Source organism: Salmo salar, chromosome ssa05, assembly GCF_905237065.1.
Source record: "Salmo salar chromosome ssa05, Ssal_v3.1, whole genome shotgun sequence".
In the NCBI taxonomy this organism is placed as follows: domain Eukaryota; kingdom Metazoa; phylum Chordata; class Actinopteri; order Salmoniformes; family Salmonidae; genus Salmo; species Salmo salar.
The window spans coordinates 48,880,092-48,893,193 of NC_059446.1; positions in this window are offsets into that span (position 1 = coordinate 48,880,092).

Here is a 13,102-nt window from a genome sequence, read left to right on the forward strand (position 1 = left end):
TGTCACTCACTACTCAATAATTACGTTGCATATTCTACTGATGTTTCTCTATGTTGAGCAAAGTCGGGAATGTGTTTTCCAATAGAGGACAGTCAGACCTGATTTTCATAGATTACATTTACACGTTTTCTCATAGATTGCAGTTACATGTTTTCCCATAGAGCACAGTTACATTTCCCTATAGAGCAAAGCTACATGTTTCCCCATAGAGCACAAATACAAGTTTCCCCATAGAGCACGGCTACATGTTTAACCATACAGCACAGTTACTGTACATGTTTCTCCTTAGAGCACAGCTACTTGCTTTCCATGGAGCACAGTCAAACGTATGCATCCCCATAGAGCACAGCTACATGTTTCCTCATTGAGCAAAGTTATGTATGTGTTTCCCGTTAGAGCACAGTTATGTACATGTTTTCCCATAGAGCAGAGCACAGTCAGACCCATGTTCTCCCATAGAGCACAGTCAGAGCCCTGCTTTCCCTGCGGTACAGTCAGATCGCTGCTCCATAGGTCACGCTAGGAGGCACACACACTTGAGCCCTTTTGACAGCTTGTTGTTTACAGTATGTGTAGCCAGTGTGGGGTGGCACGGATCTGGCCTGGGGGAGGGGGAGGGGGGGGGCTGTGCTGGCGGGGAGGCTGGGGTAGGGTGCCTAGCAGGGGGGCCTGGCAGGACCCAGGCGCTCTTTGATGCTTCTACCGGCTCAGAGATGGCAGCCGAGGGAGGGAAGTGCTGCGAGAGACGACGTGGAATGAAAGAGAAAAGGTTACCTGTAGATCCGCCAAACCTCCAGCGAGGGGAGTGGAAGGGTGAGGGGGGGTTGCTTAAGATGTGAGGCCAGGCTGAAGGAGTGCATCGATCGCTGGGGGAAGGGGGGGGTGGATCAGCTGGGGGCCACATCTCATCCACGCCATACCAGTTTTCAGAGAGATCCACAGCCCAGGATGTGGGGTTTTATCCTCCATGCGGATAAGGTGGGAAATGTGTTAACTTTGCATGTGTTGATACAGAAAGTACATTTTGGTTTGGAAAAGTTCAAGAGGTCCATATTTTGCTGCATATACTGAAATAGAGTCTTTCATATTTCTGAAGTATTTTTGTTGGGGAAGCATCCAGCAGTTACTCCACACTCTTTCAAATTATTTGGGACATTCACGCAATTCTGTGAATGTCCGTGCTGGGGTAATAGAGGGGGACTAGAGACGGTTTCCGGGGCCACACATACATAAAATGTAAACATGCATGACTGTAAGTCGCTTTGGATAAAAGTGTCTGCTAAATGGCATGTATTTATATAAACTCAGCAAAAAAAGAAACGTCCCTTTTTCAGGACCCTGTCTTTCAAAGATAATTTGTAAAAATCCAAATAACTTCACAGATCTTCATTGTAAAGGGTTTAAACACTGTTTCCCATGCTTGTTCAATGAACCATAAACAATTAATGAGCATGCACCTGTGAAACGGTCGTTGAGACACTAACAGCTTACAGACGATAGGCAATTAAGGTCACAGTTATGAAAACTTAGGACACTAAAGAGGCCTTTCTACTGACTCTGAAAAACACCAAAAGAAAGATGCCCAGGGTCCCTGTTCATCTGCGTGAACGTGCCTTAGGCATGCTCCAAGGAGGCATGAGGACTGCATATGTGGCAGGGCAATAAATTGCAATGTCCGTACTGTGAGACGCCTAAGACAGCGCAACAGGGAGACAGGACGGACAGCTGATCGTCCTCGCAGTGGCAGACCATGTGTAACAACACAGGTCCACGCGATTCCACGTGGGGTAACATCTCACAGCAAGAACTGGCAAACTCGGTGCAGTCCATGAGGAGGAGATGTACTGCAGTACTTAACCTCCCTGGGCAAGGTGCGATGTTTGCGTCCCACCCTAGTCAACAGCCAGTGGAATCGTGTGGCGCGAAATACAAATACCTCAAAAATGCTATAACTTAAATTTCTCAAACATATGACTATTTTACACCATTTTAAAGACAAGACTCTCATTAATCTAACCACATTGTCCGATTTCAAAAAGGCTTTACAGCGAAAGCAAACCATTAGATTATGTCAGGAGAGTACCCTGCCAAAAATAATCACACAGCCATTTTCAAAGCAAGCATATATGTCACAAAAACCAACACCACAGCTAAATGCAGCACTAACCTTTGATGATCTTCATCAGATGACACTCCTAGGACATTATGTTATACAATACATGCATGTTTTGTTCAATCAAGTTCATATTTATATCAAAAACCAGCTTTTTACATAAGCATGTGATGTTCAGAACTAGCATACCCACCGCAAACTTCCGGTGAATTTACTAAATTACTCACGATTAACGTTCACAAAATACATAACAATTATTTTAAGAATTATAGATACAGAACTCCTTTATGCAATCGCGGTGTCAGATTTTAAAATAGCTTTTCGGCAAAAGCACATTTTGCAATATTCTGAGTACATCACGGCTAGCTAATTTGACACCCACCAAGTTTGGCCCTCACCAAACTCAGATTTACTATAAGACAAATTGGATTACCTTTGCTGTTCTTCGTCAGAATGCACTCCCAGGACTTCTACTTCAACAACAAATGTTGTTTTGGTTCCAAATAATCCATATATATTGAAATAGCTCCGTTTTATTCGTGCGTTCAGGTCAGTATTCGAAGGGTGACGCGCGAGCGCATTTCGTGACAAAAAAATTCAAAATATTCCATTACCGTACTTCAAAGCATGTCAAACGCTGTTTAACCTCTATGGGCTAGGTGGGACGCTAGCGTGCCACCCGTGGTGCACTCCATCAACAGCAGGTGCATTTCAAGAGCGGCAAATTTGAATCCAAATAAATGAATCAAAAATACAACTATTTTACACCATTTGAAAGATAAACATCTCCTTAATCTAACCACGTTTTACGATTTCAAAAAGGTTTTACGGCGAAAGCATAAATTTAGAGTATGTTAGGACAGTACATTTACAAGAGTTGTGTGTAATGTTTTGTCAAGTCAAAGACAGGGTCACCAAAACCATAAAACCAGCTAAAATGATGCACTAACCTTTTACAATCTCCATCAGATGACACTCCTAGGACATTATGTTAGACAATGCATGCATTTTTAGTTCTATCAAGTTCATATTTATATCCAAAAACAGCGTTTTACTATGTCATTGATGTTGAGGAAATCGTTTCCCTCCAATAACCGGCAGTCAAGTCAGCGTCACAAATTAAATAATTAAAATTAGAAAACATTGGTAAAATATTATATTGTCATTTAAAGAATTATAGATTTACATCTCTTGAACGCAATCAACTTGCCAGATTTAAAAATAACCTTACTGGGAAATCACACTTTGCAATAATCTGAGCACTGCGCCCAGAAAAATACGCGTTGCGATACAGACTAGACGTCATGTTGGGGAGATCTAAAATCGAAAATACTATGTAAATAATCCATTACCTTTGATTCTCTTCATCAGATGTCACTTCCAGGTATCACAGGTCCATAACGAATGTAGTTTTGTTCAAAAAAGCTCATCATTTATGTCCAAAAATCTCCGTCTTGTTAGCACATGATCTAAGCCAGCCGGACTTCTCGTCATGAACGAGGGGAAAAAATATATTTCCGTTCGTTCAAACATGTCAAACGTTGTATAGCATAAATCATTAGGGCCTTTTTTAACCAGAACATGAATAATATTCAAGGTGGACGAATGCATACTCTTTTATAACGTATTGGAACGAGGGTACCCAACATGAACTCGCGCGCCAGGTGTCTAATGGGACATCATCGTTCCATGGCTCTTGTTCGGTCAGATCTCCCTCAAGAAGACTCAAAACACTTTGTAAAGGCTGGTGACATCTAGTGGAAGCAATAGGAAGTGACAAAATATTCCTCAGCCCCTGTGTTTTTCAATGGGATAGGTTTAAAGTCAATACAACACATCAGGTATCCACTTCCTGTCAGAAAATGTCTCAGGGTTTTGCCTGCCAAATGAGTTCTGTTATACTCACAGACACCATTCAAACAGTTTTAGAAACTTTAGAGTGTTTTCTATCCATATATAATAAGTATATGCATATTCTAGTTACTGGGTAGGATTAGTAACCAGATTAAATCGGGTAAAAAAAAATTATCCAGACGTGCAAATGCTGCCCCCTAGCCCTAACAGGTTAAAATCCAATTTTTATGCAATTTTTCTCGTAAAATAGCGATAATATTCCAACCGGGCAACGTTGTATTCATTCAAAGGCTGAAAGGAAAAATTTTTGAATTCACATGAACGCGCATCTCCAGTGTCACTGTTCTCAGCCTGACCACTCACAAAATCTCCTGCTGTTTTTCGCCCAGAGACAGGAGAGACGTCATTCCACTTTCTGGCGCCTTCTGAGAGCCAATGGAAGCCTTAGAAAATGTCACGTTACAGCAGAGATGCTGTATTTTCGATAGAGATGCCACAGAAGGAGAACAAATTGTCAGACAGGGCACTTCCTGTATGGAATCTTCTCAGGTTTTGGCCTGCCATATGAGTTCTGTTATACTCACAGACACCATTCAAACAGTTTTAGAAACTTTAGAGTGTTTTCTATCCATATATACTAATTATATGCATATTCCCGTTTCTGGGCAAGAGTAGTAACCAGTTTAAATCGGGTACGTTTTTTATCCGGCCGTGCAAATACTGGCCCCTAGCCCCAACAGGTTAATGCAGCTGGTGGCCACACCAGATACTGACTGTTACTTTTGATTTTGACTCCCCCTTTGTTCAAGGACACATTATTCCATTTCTGTCACATGTCTGTGGAACTTGTTCAGTTTATGTCTCAGTTGTTGAATCTTGTTATGTTCATACAAATATTTACACATGTTAAGTTTGCTGAAAATAAACGCAGTTGACAGTGAGAGGATGTTTCTTTTTTTGCTGAGTTTATAGTATGTGCTCTGTGGGATCAACACAGTGAAGACCCCTGCAGGGAACAACTCCCACAATACACCATGCTATCAAAAGTACCCAACTGTTATACAGTACATGAGTAAAAGTATAGATACCTTAATATAAAGTTACTCAAGTAAAAGTAGAAGTCACCCAGTAAAATACTACTTGAGTAAAAGTCTAAAAGTATTTGCAGTTTGTCCCCAAGCCTCTTCCTTCCTCCTGATATGTGCCCTGCCTCCAGTCACCCTCCAGTCACCCCCCCACACCCCAGTGGCTTCAATCCTTCCTCTTGCAGTGTGGTGCTCACCATGCTGGCCTTCCACACTCCAGGACACTGGCCATCACCCCATTCAGCCTGGCTAAGTGGAGTCCCTCGATTACAATGTCATCTTTGAGTGACTGTCATCGGGTGGCGAGATGAAGAGGGGACTTCCAGTGGGGTGTAAAGCTCTATGGGCGCAGATGGATGGGGAAGGGAGGTGGAGAAACATTTCCATTTTATATGCCTGTTTCTTTTCTGGGATAGAGGGAGTGTGAGCGCTAGAAGGAGCGAGTGAGAGAGAGAACATGAGGAGGACATAGAAATGTGAGTGTGATTGCAGAGTACAGAGGCTTTAGCCAAATGTGTGTGTGTGTGTGTGTGTGTGTGTGTGTGTGTGTGTGTGTGTGTGTGTGTGTGTGTGTGTGTGTGTGTGTGTGTGTGTGTGTGTGTGTGTGTGCGTGTGGCTGGGTGGCACGGTGCGTGCGTGTGTGCGGGCGTACACAACAGCACCCTGTGATAGTTTATTGGTTTGGAGGACCTTCGATCATACCCTGATGTAATTATACTGTATATCTATGCATCCATGTTACAGTTCCCAAGCTAGTGTTGTATCTCATGACCTCACTTGGGTCTGTTGTCTTTTTTATTAGTGTCAATCGCCTCAATCAATTGTGGTGACACACGACACCTACAACCCTACAACTACGCTGTTGACTTTATACGACACACGTTGGAGACTCTTGCTGGTATTTTTAAGGCATAATTGATTTCTTATTGAGGAGCTGCCAAGCAAATCAGAAAATTGCATTCCCCCGCGAAGGTATTAGCCGAGCTGAGAGTGTTTAAGATGTTTTCAATGATCGTGCAGCGGCGCTGCTTTCTGCCCCCGAGTCGCTTGTGTATAATGGACTGCCATGAAATCATAATTGCGTGTTTATGAACAAACCAGCTGGAGGAGGCAGAGGGTAATTATTTTCTCGCCGTTCGCCTCCGCACTCACGCACACTTACGTCCGATAACGGCTCTGATGGAAAAAGAGGGGGGAAATACAGGTTCATTCTGACCATATGGTTGCTGTGTTTATCTATCACTTTCACGTTCTGCAGCGTTCCATTTTTTTCCATTCTGCCAACAGGAATGTGAATTGTAGACTGGGATGTTTTTGTGTTACAGTATTATGACAGGGGCCTAAACAAGGAATTGACACACATGTACGCACACATGCACACACACACACACACACACACACACACACACAGGCACAAATGTATTCATGCACGCATGCACAGACGCACACACACATACCTCTGTGACCTGACCTGTCCACACAGTAACACAGCTAGGCTGGCTAGCCTCATTACTGCAGCCATTGCTTCCACATCAGCCACATTAGCCTCGTTAGCGGTTCCTAAAGAGCATCCTCTCATCGCTGGAGGGCTGAAGGGGTTAATTGTGGATCTTTTCAGAACTTGGACCTGGCCAGCTCAATGACTGCAGTTATTGGCTCCTTTTGTGTGTGTGTGTGTGTGTATCTGTGTGTGTATCTGTGTTTGTGTGTATCTGTGTGTGTGTGCGTTTGTGTGTGTATATATATCTCTCTCTCTGTCTGTGTGTGTGTGTGTGTGTGTGTGTGTGTGTGTGTGTGTGTGTGTGTGTGTGTGTGTGTGTGTGTGTGTGTGTGTGTGTGTGTGTGTGTGTGCGCGCGGGTGTGTGTATGCATGACAGCAGATTTTGCCGTTGGTTTGACCCAGGAGCAACCCCATATCACTCCTTGCTCTATTGACAGACTTTAAGACCCTAGAGACTGTCAACCCCTGGCCTTGCTCCTGACACTGAACCTGTCCTATTTACACTCCTATATTTACACTGGTGGGCACCAGACACACACACACACATACACGCACACACGCATGCATGCGCACTCACACACATACCATCTATACGCACACACACATCCTCCCTCCCCAGCCCCTGGGTATCAGTCTATCGACAGTGATGGATTGTCCTGGGACCCCCAGCCCCCCCCCTGGCCCTGTCCTGGCCCCTTGACACCCCGAGCCCCTGACAGTGACCCTGCTGTAATGACAGAGCCTTGGCCTCTTAAATCATGCATGGTCGTTAGGTATGCACTACACGCCTGCTGATGTGGGACATGTGTTGGATATCTCCGGGGCAATCATGTGTGACAGAAATGAGGGGAGGTGGGTTTGGGCTCCTGATCACAAGGATTGGTTTCCCGTTCGGCCCCCTCCTCCACATCCTTCATTGAAATCCCACGTCAGCATCTTTGTAGATTAAGTTTACATACAGTTTATAGGCGTGTATGCCACCTTTCTGATTAATGCAGCATTCTGTGAATTCTGTCTCACTATGGTAACACAGTGTATAACACTCCAGTGTATGAAACCTTTGCATGTGTTAACATGTATCTGGAGTCAGGCAGGCAAACAGGCGTCCAGCTGACTGGCCGTGCGTGTGTATTTTGTAAGTGTGTAGTGTCGGGGTCTTAAGTGAGTGGACCACAGTCATTCAGCTCTATGCTGAACAATGGGTCCGGGTGCAGTGCTCAAGTGCACTGAGAAGTACTCTGTGTATTTATGGCATTTCCTAATGGTGTTTAAAGTGCTCAGCAGGCTTTTTATTTTAATGAGAGCTGTGCCATGGTAAAGCACCCTAGTGTGTGTGTGTGTGTGTGTGTGTGTGTGTGTGTGTGTGTGTGTGTGTGTGTGTGTGTGTGTGTGTGTGTGTGTGTGTGTGTGTGTGTGTGTGTTTATATCTCTCTCATGTCTCGTTTTACATCTGTGTGCTTGTGTGTTTCCATTTTCTCGTGTGTGTGTGTGTGTGTGTGTGTGTGTGTGTGTGTGTGTGTGTGTGTGTGTGTGTGTGTGTGTGTGTGCAAAAAAAAAAGCATAAAGTTATCTATGCTCTAATCGATATTTTAGAATATGGTGGTCAGCTGGAGGCTAGACTACCTGTGTTGCTGCTGCCCTGACACACATGTGCAAGTTGAGTCAGATGAATTTGCTCCTCATGTCTTTCTTCCTCTCTCTGCTGAGCGTATCAGCCAACCAGACCGAACATTAATGATGATGTAAATCAAGTGTTATCAAGTGTTAATCAAATGTTATGCTACTGTGGCAGTACTGTTGCTATTTAAACTAGGTAGCTAGCTACATACACTCAACCGGTGACTGCATCTCCAGCCGTACATGTTTGGATACCGGGCATGCAGTCTCTGTACAGGGCAGACTGGGAAACAGGCTCAACCCGGGCGCGCCCAAGCTCAGTACAGAGCAGAACAACAGGCACAACAAACGGACAGGGTGGGGGTAAGGGGTGGCGAACTTGACGACGTCGACTTGCGGGCAATGGGTTTAGAACATAAATGACAAAATCTGTATACCGATATTATACCACCACCCTAAAGGGCACTTGGTGAGTGGGAGGGCAAAGGGGCATGTGCTAAGCACATGTAGACTCCTATCTGTGCACGTGACTGTACGGTATGTTTATGTGTGTCTGTATGTGTTTGTGTGTGTGTATCACCACAGTGATCCTTTTTCATGCTCTGTCGTGTCTCAGCAGCTATCCTTTCTCAGATTAGCTTTCTCGCTCTCACGCACGCACACACACACACACACGCACACACACAGGAACCAGGAACACTATCTCTGTTGACAGGGGAAATTGTATGAAGAGCTTTTAAGGCAATTAGCGGATTGATCCGGAGCCTTTCTTCCCATTCACGCTGTTCATTAGCAGCTCCTCCAGACCAAAAAAAGGAGACGTGGATACCGCAATCACTCCCGCCTGGCAGGAAAGCCGCTCCACCGTGTGTGTGTGTGCGCGTGCGTGCATCTGTGTATCTGTGTGTGTGCCTTACACAACCTATGTCGACAAAGTTGCATAGTACCGAATCTGAAAATAGATTCTTGCCTCCTTCATTTTTGAGTAGACCTATATTTAACTCATGCAGTTCAACATGATCAGCAAATCCAAGTGAATGAATGATCATTTTCAGTACTGTCATGTTGGTGAGTAACCTTTTTATTGTTAAGTGCTTTTTAAGTGCGCCAAGAGGTGTTCATAAAACAGACTTTTCTTCTAAATTGGGGAAAGAATACTGTGGCCAAAAGCTCTCTCTGGACCGTACTTCTCCATTGTGTGGTACTGGAATTGGAAGGGGTTTTAGTACATTTATTTTTGATTTGTTTGAAAATCCTTATGCATCATGTTGACCAGTACTTTGCTGTAGGAGCTCTGAGTTTATGATATCTCCTTTTTGCTGGAGTAACTTTTGTATTATTATGTTTACTGTTTCTTCCTTAGCTGTGTGTTAATTATGTGGAACTCTAGAACATCTGGGAACATGGCCTTTGATGAGGATATAACCAGGGGACTGCATTATTGATGACTGCCACACATTGGTAGTCACACACACACACACACACACACACACACACACACACACACACACACACACACACACACACACACACACACACACACACACACACACACACACACAAGGATGCATGCACACACACACACACACACACATAGAGCCCCTTGTGCCCCATGAGTGAAATGTGTTGGTTGCTAACATACAGTACTTGCTACAGTGTCAATACACAAGGTTTCCATCTCTCTCTCTCTATCTCTCTCTCTCTCTCTCACCCACCCACTTTTTATTTCTTTCTGGTCTGGGCGGGAATGTCACAGGCCCCCACCCACTACATTATTTAGCAGACAGAGTATTCGATCCCATTGCTGGGGTTGATCTGAGTCAATCATTAATGCTGAATCTGGTTGGAACCAGAGCATGTTTATTATACACACACAAACACACACACACACACACAGTTATTATTATCACCAGTAAGTGCCCTAAATTAATAATCATCTGCTTCTTATTTGTGTTTTTCAAACTGACTGACTCTGTATATCACTAATAAGGGTCTTGGATAAATAGAGCAACAAATTAAAGGCGAAAAAAAACATTCAATTATTATCTATCGAGATTATACAGTGATTATAATGAGGGATCCAGTGAACCCACGTACACACAAAGTACCATACACAGAATGGTAGCGCCCTAAAGAATGCCATGCTGAGATATTTAGAACTGTTTGTAAATGCACAGAGAACAGAAGATTTGGGGAGATATATAAAATATTATTAAATACCAAATCTTAGTTTGAAACTAGTTTCAACATCTTGGAACATTACAAACACACACATTCTCACTCCTAGCCGCCACACCCAACAGTAATTTGAGGCCATGTATTTGACTAGCTGGTATTTGGCTAGCTATCAGTATAGTGCCATTTATGCCAGGTCCAGTGGGACACATTTGTTTTTATGGAAGGATATTATATTTTTATGGGGTCAGAGTTCAACCTGCGTACTCTAGACTGGAGCTGGGGATCAATACTCTGCATTTCATATGTAGCCCTGATATTGATTAATGAATATAAATCTTATGTCCTACAGCATTTCTGTGTACATAGATACGCATTCGTATGCACACACATGCTCACGCACCCTGATGATGTTACTTGAGACTAGGATTGTACATTTTGGGGAATATTCAGAGGTGGAAACTTTCCATGGGAATTAACGGGAATATATGGGAATTTACAGGAATTTATGGGAATTAACGGAAATATATGCTAATTAATATTAATACCATTTAAATGTAGATGTTTTTTGCATTGGATATATTTACCATATTATATGGAGACAGAAACATTAACCTTTTACCTTATCATAAGTAGATGTAATTGCAAATGATTAAATCCTTCCAATAGAAAAAAAAACAATTTGTTACGAATTGAACTTTAATTAAATGAGTGGACTCTTCACATGGGATGATTTCACTGAACAACAAATGAAGGGGAATATTGAATGATCCCCAATGATCAATCGCATCTCGCAAAAACATTTTCAACATACATCTGTAAAAGGATAGTCTAGAAACTAAAGCTTTGGTTGTCTTCCTCTCAGGCTTCCATGTCTTCTCCCTGGACCTCCACAATGTCCACCTCTTGAACATCAGACTCTGAGGCCTCATCTTCACTGTCACTTTCCAACCTTGTTGAGGATGGCTCGTTGTCAGGCTCAAAAAGCCTCAAATTAGTCCGGATGGCCACTAATTTTTCAACGCTTGTATTGGTCAGCCTGTTGCGTGCTTTGGTGTGTGTGTTCCCAAACAAGGACCAGTTGCGCTCTGAGGCGGCTGATGTTGGTGGGATTTGGAGGATGATGGAGGTAACATGGGAAAGAGCCTCAGATCCACAAAGTCCCTTCCACCAGGTGGCTGATGAGATATGTTGGCACGACTGCCATATTACATCTCCATCCCAAAGACCTTGCTTGGAAGTGTACTTTGCCAGACTGCCAAGAATCTTGCCCTCATCCAGGCCAAGGTGGTGAGACACGGTAGTGATGACATCATAGGCCTTGTTGATCTCTGCACCAGACAGGACACTCTTGCCAGCATACTTGGGGTCCAACATGTACGCTGCGGCGTGTATGGGCTTCAGGCAGAAGTCTTCATGCTTTTTGATGTATTTCAGAACTGCAGTTTCCTTTGCTTGGAGCAGCAGTGAAGTGGGCAGGGCAGTACGGATTTCTACTCTTACATCTGCAAGCAGAGTCTGAACATCAGACATTGTCTCCCTCAATCTGTGCAATGGCTACTGCTATAGGTTTCAGGAGTTTCAGGCTGCTTACCACTCTCTCCCAAAATACACCATCCAGGAGGATCCTCTTGATGGGGCTGTCCTTATCGGCATACTGTGATATGGCAATTTCTTGGAGATACTCCTTCCCTTCCAGGAGACTGTCAAACATGATGACAACACCACCCCAACGGGTGTTGCTGGGCAGCTTCAATGTGGTGCTCTTATTCATCTCACTTTGCTTGGTGAGGTAGATTGCTGTGATAACTTGAGGACCCTTCACATACCTAACCATTTCCTTGGTTGCAATTCAGTCTGCTTTCTATATGATTTGCTTGACCTTCACTTGAACTCTGTTGAACTCTGCATCCAGAAAATGAGTAGATAAAGCATGTCTGGTTGGAGGGGTGTATGCTGGGCGAAGAACATTCAGAAATCTCTTCCAATACACATTGCCTGTGAGCAAGTTAGAAATTATTTAAACACACTTTGCTGTAGGCTACTATTTACTAGTTTAAAAAAAATCATGTATGTCATATAAAATATATTCACCCCACCCAGTATTGTAATCAAAACTTACCAGAAAGCATGTAGTCCTTGGCACAGACAGTGTAGTAGTGTGGGCTCAATAGCTTCTCATTAGTGTGCAAGATCTTGAGAATCAGCTGTACACGTGATGGAAGAATGCACTGTGCATGCAGAGGGTTGCAATTCCATTGAATTGGGGATAGTTTAACCAAAATATACCACAAGACCAAGAATTGCCTTATGTGTATCCCACAAAAAAAGTAACTGTTTTTTAAGTTAGTGGTTGTATTAATTTGGGATCTATTGCACCCCACAACTGTCCCAGACCATGTTTGAAATGTTTATTTATTGCACAGAATAGAATAGATGGGGGATAGTAGATTTACATAGGCTAGTGCTTTTGCTGTTCGTTAGGCCTACTCATCTTGTTGGCTGACGAAAAGTACATTTGGACAGTTCTTTTGAGCTTCGGAATTGTATAAGGATGCGTAAAACCCGATCACGTGATGGAGAGCCATGTGAGTGAGAGGCGCTTCGGATTGTGCAGCACCCAGGAGAAGGGCACAACGCAGCACTCCGGGCCGCAAAAGGCATGGATGTTTTTAGGGTGCATTACGGCCACAAAGGGGATGCCGCCTTGAAATGTTGTCAAATTTTGAATGAGAGACTATTGAAGTGTGCACAGCC